The sequence below is a fragment of the Balearica regulorum genome, chromosome 6 (genome assembly GCF_011004875.1).
Source record: "Balearica regulorum gibbericeps isolate bBalReg1 chromosome 6, bBalReg1.pri, whole genome shotgun sequence".
In the NCBI taxonomy this organism is placed as follows: Eukaryota; Metazoa; Chordata; class Aves; order Gruiformes; family Gruidae; genus Balearica; species Balearica regulorum.
This window is the reverse complement of record NC_046189.1, coordinates 1,820,933-1,832,326: the sequence shown is the minus strand read 5'-3', so window position 1 is coordinate 1,832,326 and position 11,394 is coordinate 1,820,933.

The following is an 11,394-nucleotide window of genomic DNA, read 5'->3' as shown; positions in this document are numbered from 1 at the left end:
CACTGGCAACTGAATTTCACCATCACTCCCCCCTCCTTGTTTTATTGGTATTAATATTTGTGCTTTGCAGGTCTGCTGTAAAATGGATTGTGGTTTGCTGAACTTTTCACCCTACTTTTTCCACAGGGGAAGAGCACAGTGAAGTTACTTGTGTACTGGTTAAGAAGAGAAGATGATCTAGGTCCTGACCCAGGACTTTGAGTCTTCTGAGTGATGGCTTGAAGATAGCAGTCTCTTTCTCCAGTGGGGCAGGTATCAAGAGGGTTGGATAGCGGAGGAAGAAAGTCAGGCAGAAGTCACATCCTGACAGATCTTAACACTCTAAGGGAACAACACATAGAAATAAGCCCTCCAAACACCCATCTTTAAGGACTGTGCCCCTCTCTCAGCTTACGTAAAGAGCTCTTCAGAAGAATCGTGCTGGGACGGCAGCCAAGGAAAGCCATGGAATGAGATAATAGCAACAGGAAGCAGAGCGAGATCAAGTAAAGATTCACACAGAGTTAGAAATCCCTTCAACTCCTGGCTGCCCTCAGCAACAGGTCACAGCAACTGGTGGACACAGGAAGCCCATGCCACCTTGTGCTGCCACCAGCTTAGAGAGCCCTCCCCAGTGTCTTCTTTCTTAGATACACAAGCAACATACCAACAGTAGCTCATCTCTTGTTTGATCCTTTTAAGTCCTTGGTGGCCTGAAGCAGATATTCGCCCATGCGGGATCTCCTGTGCTCACAGATGACCTTGATGCCAGAGGTTGAAGCTCCTTCATCTACACAGTACCCTTCACACCCACATACACATCAAAGCAAGGGCAAAAGTCTACTGGTCCCGCCCATGAGCCCCAGGTTAAAATCTAAGGCCTTCTGTGGCCATCTACATTGGACTGCAAGAAAAATTGGTTCTTCCCTGTATTTTGCCTCTTTGATGGGAACTTTGGCACCTCAGCACAACATCAGCTCGGACACACATCTCCTAGAAGGACTCCTTGGATGTCCCACTGCTCCCACCAACATCTACTCCAGTAACAGGGAGGCTTAACTCCACACTGGAAGCCTGTTAAGGCAGAATCAAACTCGTTTTCTGGGTCACTCCCATTCCTCAGATCTTCAAAGGGGGAGTGAAGCTTTGCTTTCAAAGCAGGCTTTGGGTATGGTGAAACATGCTAGTCAGGTGGCCGAGGGGGGCTTGGTTCAGACCACACATTGCAGCAACAAGGCAGCCCATCGCTGAAGCCTGCTGTGCCACTGATGCCGCTCGAAATGTGGATCTGGAGGCTTTGGCTTTAACATCTGCACTAAACACACAGTGAACCAACACTTCCACGCATAGAAAAATCTGCAAGCAGATGGCCATCACCTCTGGAGCATTCGGCAGTCCTTCCTTTGGCCTCGACTTTGCGTGCCACTGTCCTTATCGAAAGGAGCAATGACACATCCCCAGCTGGAACGCAGGCTGTGCTGGCATCCAGCAGCCCAGATGCTTTGCTGAACTCTCCCCGTCCCTCCACTCAGCAAGACTGCGCTGGGAAGATCAGGAGCAGATTTCTCCTGAGATTTCTGGCACTCCTCCTTCCAACCATGGCCGGCAACTCCAAGAGAAATGCCTCTCTCTCGTGTTTTGGCACTTCCAGTGTTGGCAGGAGGCAGGAGAGAGGAAAACAAACCTGAGGCTCCCAGAAACTCCATAAACAAACAAAGATTTCTTTTCAATGAGGTTCTGAAGACAGCCAGAGATATGTGAAGCAGAAGGAGGAGGGAGGATTATAGCCTCAGCATTGGCAAGTGTTTCTCCCAAAGACAGAACAAAAATGAGGCTGCACCTCTCCTGCACGTTACACCATCATGACATCCAGCTTGGATGGCAAGGTGCTCTAATTGCGAGGGGGAGAGCCCTTGCAGAGAGCACGAAATGTGCTAGCTTGAGGGTCTGCCTTGCCCGAGGGTATTAGTCAGTGCTGGCAGAAACACGCTGCTTCAGCCAGAAGAAGGATGGGCAGGCTTGGGCACATCAGAGCAGATCAGAGAAGTGCTTTTCCAGGTGTGGAGGCACATCCAACATCCCTGCTGGATTATCACGGATGAAAACGGAGCAACTCGGACTCTTGCACAGGAGCTCTTCCAGAAGGAATGTTTTTCTGTTATCCCTCTACATACTGAGGTGGTCCAGACAGTAGCTGCTCTTTGCTGAGCGTGTTAATTATGTTCCTGAGCCCAGTGGGCAGCATAAGGAGAGTCCACGCTGCTCTACGTGCCTGTTACGCTGAGGCTGTGAGACAGAGAGGAATTCACTCAGAAACGCGTGCAGGCTGAGTTTGGGAGGCCACTCAGCTGCTGGTGAGGCAAGGAAAGCAGACGAGGGGCTGATAGGAAAACTTTCTTTGCGAGAGGAGCTCCAAATACCTGCAGAGAGCAGGTTTTCCCAGCTGGAAGATCTCAGCAGACCTGCAAGCTACTAGATGTTCAGGAAGAAACTGCTTAATAAAATAGTTTCCTTCCTCCTAAGAGCTGCTGGGATTGCTGCTATTGTGAGAGCATCCTCACAGCCCTTATCCAGGCTCCTGCCACTTTGAAACTCTCGTAATAGCATATTCTTCTGGGGACTACAGCTTAATTTTGTCCAGGGCTATCCTCCTCAGGCAGTGCGGTCCGGTTTTACGCACAGATTAATTAATGTAATGCTCACACGTGTCGAGCTGCACAACTTTTGTGAGTTGTACCGATGAGCAGCTGCTGGCTCTGACCCTAATCCCTGTTGATAGTACTATTTTCTCACAAATCTAAACCAATTAAACGGATTCACTGTCACATACTGTCCATGCAACCCAAGGAAGTGCTTCTATACAACTTGAGCTTAAATAAATCTGATTTCTTCCCCAACACCCACCCCCACCCCCCGAAATGGTCATACCCAACAGAACCGGTTGTTAAAAGATGATTAGTTTGCCACATTGATTTAAGAATAAGGTCAGGCAACCACAATCTCAAATGCACTGGTTTAGCAAAATGCTGCCTCCTGGCCAAGCGTGCTGTTTGGCTGTGGAGTCGCTACTAGACAGATGTGATCTGAAAAATAGCCAGCTGGTCAGATAACAAGAGCTCAGCTCTTAATCCCGTCATTAATGAACAAGTCAATCATGCATGAGTCACTTTTACCTCTCTGGCTTAGTTTCCCTACTAATAAAAATGAAAAACTTTTTCTTTTTTCTTTTTCTTTTTCTTTTTTTTTTTTTTTTTTAAATTTATCTACTTTGCTGTGAAGTTCTGCAGACTGATTAATGAGGTGTTTTTCTGTGAAACAAGGCAAAAGGATGCTGGTTCTGGGAACAGTCTTGTGGAGATGCTGCTGAAGAAGTGCATATTGTCAGGGGTGACACAGCAGAGAGGCCAGAGATTCAATTGACTGCTCTGCAGCCTCGGGGCGCTATATTGCCGCTTCCCAGCCAGTAATTTTCCCATTTTAGATTGATTTTGTTAAAAACAGCTAGGGATTCTTCAGATAGGCACCTCTTGCAGTGTAATGAAAAATGCTATTTCATAAGACTAACTCTATAAGGGCTATTGTCTCCTTGGAAAGCTCCACGAAATACAACGCACAACTTGCTGCACCACTATTTAGGTATGCATTTTCCAGGAAATGGATGCGTATATTTATATGTACATATATATTCACTTTAACATTGGCTTCTCTCTGCTCTGACTCCAGCACAACAGGCTCAACCGCTCTTGGAAGCAGTTCACACAAGAGCACAAAGGGAATATTGCAAACTTCCGCAAGAGCTTCGCACGACCGAGGGGGCTCGCTGTCGGAAAGGAAAGCACACATGTACCCAGCCTTCTGAAGGTTCGGCCGTGTTTTCTGAGCCACAGGACCGGATCCTGGTATAAATTAACATTTTCCATTCCCAGATGTTTGTTCCGCCTTGTTGCGACACCTCTTACCTACTTTCAGGCTGACCTTGCGCTGGGCTCGAGACTGTTCACGAGTTTTTTAGTCATTGTTAAGAACAAGGAAAAAGAAACAAACATCTGGTTAGCAGAGCTGCCAAGCGCGCATTCCTTCGTTGTTTTTCAACCTTTCAATCCCTTTGTTTTTGGCCTGAAATTCCATTTGATAAATGCACGGAGAGCCACGGGGCACTGATTAGATGCGTTTCCGGTCCTGACCCACACCACCGCTCCACCAGCATTGCCTCAGTGGAAGCATCGCTGACATCCGCAGACCCCAAACCAGGAGTAAGACCCGAGCAGATCCACCCCAACTGTGTTTACGCATGGGGGGCCTGATCCTACTCCCACTGAGGTCAATGGGACCTTTGCCACCAACTTCAATGGGAACAGGATGGGGCTTTCATGTTGTTGCCACATTGAAATGGCGTTCAAGCCCATCCTCTGCCAAGATGTGGGCTTCTCAGTTTCTATAGCTGAAGTGTGGGGGTTTTATTTAAATGGAAACAACAACTTTTTTGAATCTTGGCCCGCGGTGCTGGCACAGCCTGACCTGACCAGGTGGGGTTGTTCCAACAAAGCCTCGTGAAATATCAAACACAAGAGCGGCCACATGACAACAACTTCACTTCCTTCAGCTCAGCCGCACAAGCTTCAGCCTGCTGCCCCTCCGCACAGGTACATCCTCCTGGACCACAACTGCTCAGACCTGCATGAAGTTGACCCTGGGTCCACCCTCCCCAGCTATGGGCACCTCTCTACATCAGCTAAGTTGAGGAAAGGAGCTGCCTTAGATTTCACCTGTTGATAGACAGATCCCTCCAGGGGTTGGTTCAGACCTTGAGCAGGCTGTACCACCTTCCAGATGCACCTGTCTTTTGCAGGAGCCTGCTAAAGGGAGGCTAAATTTTTAGTTGAAACCGGGAAACCAGGGTTAAAAGCTCAGCGTGAAAAGCGGCTTTGAATCCCTTCAGGGAGACCTCCCAGGGAAAAGGTAAGGCATGAAAGGACCACTATGTTCTCACTCAACGGGATGTCTTTGCTAGGCATTGCATTAGCTGTTGCTTGGAATAGCAAGCATCTGAGTCTTTTAAAAGCTTCCCTCTGTTTTTTATTTACATGTGAGTGAGTCTGTGTCCCTGAAAACCAGATTTGAAGATCATTAATCTGAGACAAGAAAGTGCCAGACTTATACAATTCTGTCCCACCCAGTTGTCAATCCTCACCGACCCCAACCTACGCAACAACTGACGCTGGGAAGCGGGATTGTACTGGACTGGAAAACCTCTCTTTTCCGTCAGACACCAAATCTGCGGTGTGGCTTGATGATCCAAGTTGACACCAGCCATGAGAACAATTCCATTTCCTCCCCGCTGGTCATTTCCATAAATGCCAAGTTTTGGGCAACACAATGTACGGCATTTCCAGCAAACCGCTCAATGATCTCATTTTCATTGCCAGTTTTTTTTTCTTTAATGTTTTTTTTTTTCAGCCATACATTTTAGATTAAAAAATAATAATCATGCAATCTCTCAGGAAATTGGGCTTTCAAAATCAGGACACAAAGAAGCATGGTCCAGTGGAGATTTGAGCAGGCAGGCTTTAACAGCCCTGCAGCTGCTTGTTGGATACCCTTTTTCATTAATATTAGTTTCAGCTTCTGGCCCCTGCTCTCCTTTCACAAATCAGGTTTTTACCCAATGCTTTTCCAAGGGTTCCCTCATTCAAGGGAACTACAAACTCAACAGCCAGTTATTAATTTCACTTGTGAATGTACAGTCCACATTGAGCTTTGATTCTGATTTAGAGTGATTTCTGAGTGAAGAAATTACAGCCCAAAAGAGAACTATTGGCTGCCCAGTTCCTACACACAGGAGGTCTGAATGTTATCAGTGAAGTTGCTCAGAGAGCCTCCAATCTTGTATCTCCAAAGAAAAGGGATTTTGGGTGAGCTTGAGAATATAAATGCAGAAGGACCTTGGCATGCCACACTTGTCCTGGCATTCCATAAGCCTAGATGGCAATGTCCTTTTATAAGCTAGAAGGAGGAACGATGCCACTCACAGCTGGAAATCACACAATATTTGTATCAAGCAATCTGGACGAGCACTGGGAGGTTCAGCTTTGTGGAAGGCAAATTGTTAAAACTTCCCTAAGCTTTCTATCAGTTCCATCTATTGAGTCCTACCAATTCAGAGTGGCTTAACAGACTCTGCAAACCAGCAAAAAGCACCCATAAAAATCTTTAATAAAGAAAATGTTTTGGAAAGCCAATTTGACCAGGTCTTCTCCAAATGAAGAGACTACATTCAAGCTTTGGAAATTCTTCCTCTGTGTTGTACAGATGCCCTCTCGCTGACCCATAACTTCATTTAACTCTCCTCAAGAGGAAGAAAGGAATCCCTGCTAAAATTATTAGCTTTCACAAAGAATATTTTCTTTGAGGAAATGGCCAGCACACGTGCTTTGCTTTCTCAAAGGACTCCCATGAATGCAGCACAAACCGTGCTCCTGCAGCTAGAGACTTCTTTTTACCAGAGGCAAACACATATTGGTACCCTGTAATACTCCGTCTCTCCTGTTGCACTTTGCATGGAGGTGCCACAGAGCTCAGCATATAGACCTCCTGGAGCATACAGACAGGGTTTCATCTTGTCTCTCGCAGATAATTTGGAGGCTTGGTGTCCCTTGGTCCCATATCCCACTTTTCTCAAACTGCCTTTGCTTCTGCAGAATACGAATCTGAAGGTGCAAAGGACAGGACGTTTGGTGGGTAGCAAAGATGTCCAACACCTTTCATTCCCTTTTGTTCAGCTGCCTGCCCACCCCCCAAAAAAAGTGTCATAAAGCAGGAGATTTAGACCTGAAATGCAGTCCCGGGGACGTTAGCTGGAACCCCACCGCAGCCTCCTAAGACAACATCTGCCCTAGCCTTTAGAGGGGAAAACCAAACCAGAATGAGTTTGCGCAACATGTAATCGAACACAGTTGTTCTCTGAAGCGAGGAGGAAGAGATTCGTGCTGTCCTGCTAACATCCACCCAGGGCCCTGTGTCCCCAGACTCCGCCTAATGTGATCTTGTTCAGATTTTTGGTCGTATTTTCTGCCTGTAGCTGGAGAAGTTCCCCCCTCGTGGAGGTTTGCTAACCATAAGGGTTGCAAAGAGTGCAGAAATATTAAGAGCAGTTGACAGAAGAGCTCTCTGGGGGACGTGAAGGCTCCTGGCTTCTACTCGGTGTACAGGCCCTTAGGATAATGCATATCATCTTATTGTTATAATTATTATTACTTTCATTAAAAGTAGAGGAGATGAGAGACCCATAAGGGGAGGAGAGCCTGAAATCATGCATACCTTTTTTATGACACCCAATACAAACTGCAGCCCCAGCCAAAGCACCCAGACAGCCTATTGCATCAAGTCCAGCAGTAGTAGGGAAAAGAGACCTAGAAGTTATTTGATAAAATGCCACGTTATGAGGTATCGTGGCCTCAGACACAGGGGACTTCAAAGCTATTCCCAGCTTTGACCGTTACACGGTTGCTGCATCTCAGCCCATGTTCAGCTTGCTATTTCAGAGCACCCAGAGCTGCTCTCCAAACTCAGAAAATGCCCATTTTGAAGAAAGTAAGTTCCCTTTTTGTTCAAGGCCAGATCAAAAAACCCCTCAACTCTCCATCTCCCCACAGCAAGGAGGAAAAGCAAGGCATTTTCCCCATACAAGGTAGTGCTTTGACACCACGAGTTCAGTCAATTCAAATATTCCACCCCGAGATCAACTAGTTTTTTAGCTGAGGTATCTGTTCCACTAAATAAACCCTACGGCTGCTGAAATGAAAGCATGAAGCTAGATCCTGCGTACCAAAACCCACTCTGGTCTGTTCCCACCTCCCGATTTTGCAGGGATGCAGGTTTGAGAGCAGTGACTCATGTCTTCTGCTGGCAGAGCCAAAGGGAGGAGATCTTTGGCAGCAAGAGGAGTCAGGATAGGCAGAGTGAACATCTGCTCATGGCTGAAGCAGGCACAGCAAAACCATAACCTGTCATGCTATGGGGAAGACACAGCATTTCTCAGACTACTATGGTATTGATTCCAATAAGCGCTAATTAAGCCTGTTGCATCACCCAGTCAGCATGGGTACAAAGCATTCCTGTTTCCTACTATAGCCGCATGCAAGCTGAGATGATCTCCTGTCATTGCACCTGCCCATCATACTTCAGACCAGAAATCAGTACAAACCACAGGTTCCCAAAATGAGAGGAAGTTCGTTCACATGGATGTCAGTCTCAGGAGTCACAAAACATCGCCTTCTCACTTCTTGCCAATGCTGTGCAAGCACCATCACCCCCAAAATGGCCGTTTCTCCATCTTCAAAATGTTCCTCACTCTAACATGTCCTTGGCAGCTCCACGGAGAGAAGTCACATGCGTGCAACTGACCTTGAGCAAGACAGAGTGTAACCTCCAGCGCTGCGTCCATCCCACATTCTTCAGCTCTGAGGTGAAACATCTCAGAATCTGCAACAAAGAATAGAAACATATTCGTCTTTCTGACCCATCTTTCTCTAATCCACCAAGTATTGTCCTATAGCTTGTGACTGCTGGCTTATTACCCGGTCCTCCCAGAACTCATTCATCACTGTAAGACATAATAAAGCTTTCTAATGAAGAACAAACTTCAGCTGTTAAGAAAAAGCAAATGCTACACTAGCTTTGGTGGGCAACATCATATAGCAATGCTACTATGGCAAACTTCCTATTTTGATGCATGCAACTGACATTAATTAGCACAAACAGAAGGTCAGCTTTATGACTGTTTTAATACTTTCATTTTGTTTGATGCATATGAAACACTGATGCTAAAGAACAATACACTCGCTGAAATCTCCACCGAAGTCAGTGGGAGGCAATGGTTAGGCAGCGAGGTGAACTCTTCAGCAGACTAGATTTTAGCCTGGGTTGGTAACTTGAATTAGTTCCAAAACATTAACTCCACATGCCTTGTCTTCACGTGTCTCAGTTCTTTACAGCAGCTATGACCAGGCTGCACAAAGCTGGGTACTGCAGAGATATCCACGCTTACCTTGGCAAAGGCGAGGTAGTTTATGTAGAACTTGGCGTCGCGGGAGTTAGACTGTTCCTGGTATCAGCTTGGTCTGCTGTGACTATGTGACGTCTTCAAGATGTAGCCCAGGAAAGGGAACGGCAGGAGATCGAGGACACATGACCTACATGGAAAAGTTAAAGGGAACCACGCTAAGCCCATCATCCAAGTAAAAGGCAAAGAGGGAGACAGAACATAGGGACAGACTGTGGAGTCACAGATACCAGTGGAAGCAAGGGGAAAATCAGTTTGAACATTAGGAAATATCTTCTATTAGTAAGGATGGGAAAGCACTAAGTGAGGCTGCCAGCCTCTAAGAACAGGTAAGACCTATCTGTTAGGACTGAAAAGGTGGCACTGGCCATGTGTTAGGGAAAGTAGAGGGACTGGGTGGCTTTCTGAAGTCCTGTGCAGCCACACGGTCCAACAGGAAGACATACGAAGTACATCATTACATATTTTGGGGATTTAGGGATTGGGGATTTTTTTAGATTTTTTTCTTTTGCAGAATACCTAATTCTCTAGTGGTACTGCATTGCTTCTGGCTGAATTATAGGACTATGACCAATGCGAAACCCCATGGGTTTAAAGCATCATGCTGATCACACTAGGATCACACCTACTAAACCACCTGGTCAGGTTTTACCTTAGGTTTATCTGTGCCAATCTGAAAAGTAATTTATATTCATCATCTGAAATAAGCATAATTTATTCCCATTCTCCCTGCCCCCCCCCCCCCCCAAATCTTCTATACTTAAACTTTTCACCTATGATCTCTGCACACACATTCTTTTGCAGAAAAGCTGTCCTAAAGGTCAAGCTAGATGGAGAAATACACACTCTTGCACATGGAGCAGAAGACATCTCTGCCGTGCCCCTCTTAGGGCTCATTCATCACCCATTTTTTGACCAATGGGCCATGAAACTCAACAGCCTGCCCAGGTCCTGCAGTCATGCAGACTGAGGGTAGCCCCATTCCTCCTCCTGGAAGCAAACCTGGATGGTGTGGGTTCACATCTGACCCACAGGGTTGTTGAATAACCCTGCTTCTCATTTCTACCGGTAGTAGCTTACATAGGGTTGGCTTTCATGAAACCCAAAGTGCTATCTTGTAATGCCCTGTAGCATGCAGCCTCTGGCTACAAAATGCCTCGTTACCACCTAAGGTCACCATAAAGAACCTACAAGAGCCAGAAGGTGCAAGGGGGCAAATGAACCTGACTACAGAGTTTCTGCAGCTTCGCTTCAATACTAAGGATTACCGAGAAAGACTTGTGTTTGTGTACGTAGAGGCCTGATGAAGAACCTGTTTTTTCATTTCTGTGTGTTTGTGTGGACATGGGGAAGTTTATTCTCTTTCTTTGTGGGTTTCACTGGTATTTCCACCAAAAAGGACAGTGCTTTGAAGCTGAAGGCTGGGTATGTTCTTAAGAACTGGGGGTGATTCCAGAATGCAATTATATTATTAGTACAAATAAAGCATGACATTTCCTACTACAGCACATCTAGAAGGAATTTTTACATAGTTTTTAAGACTCCAGAGTCACTTCAGCCCGATGCAGGCAGCCAGTCACTGTGGAATACCAGCTGCTCAGAAGAGCAAAGACTAGTTAAAAAAGAGAAGTGTTTAAAATTTCATTTTTTAAAAAAGTTACTTTTCTTTGTCTTGCTTCACTGATTTTCAGTGAGCTGAATGGATTAAGTTACTGAATCATGAACAATAGTTGAATTACGATCATGAACGTACTTTTCTTTGGTGAACTTGTAGGGAAAATGAATACCATTTTTCCACATACCTGAGGAATAAAAGCACTTGTGGAGAGGAATCTCTCCCACAGGGAACCCTTGTGTACTTTGCAGTAGTATTTTATTAAGAGCTGGAGAGTTCAGGGGTCTCACAAATGTAAGTTTTCAATTAGCTTTCCATTGTGTCCCAAACAGTCTCTAAATACTCAACTAAACTTTAATCCAATCACTTGATTTGACTCCAAGCATGATTTATCTTTTAATCATCATCTGTTCAATGAGGGGGAAAAGAAAGCAAACTTGTTCTTGGCCCATCATGACTCATACATGATTTTACTGCGATCAGAGTTGTGTTTTCCTTTTGGCTGATGCCTTGGCAATTGCAAGCATTGGCTTTGGCTTTCTATTTAGGTACGATCATTCCTGCTCACTTCCCCACCTCCCCAAAATATTGAACAGCACTGAATGTTTGTCCTTTATACCTTTTCCCACCAAGGCATGCAATTTTTTTTTTTTTTTTTTTTTGCAATGTCTCAATGTTGCATTAATCAAAAGTGCCTGTTATTTGACCTGCACTCAAAACACAAAACATGTTTTAAAGA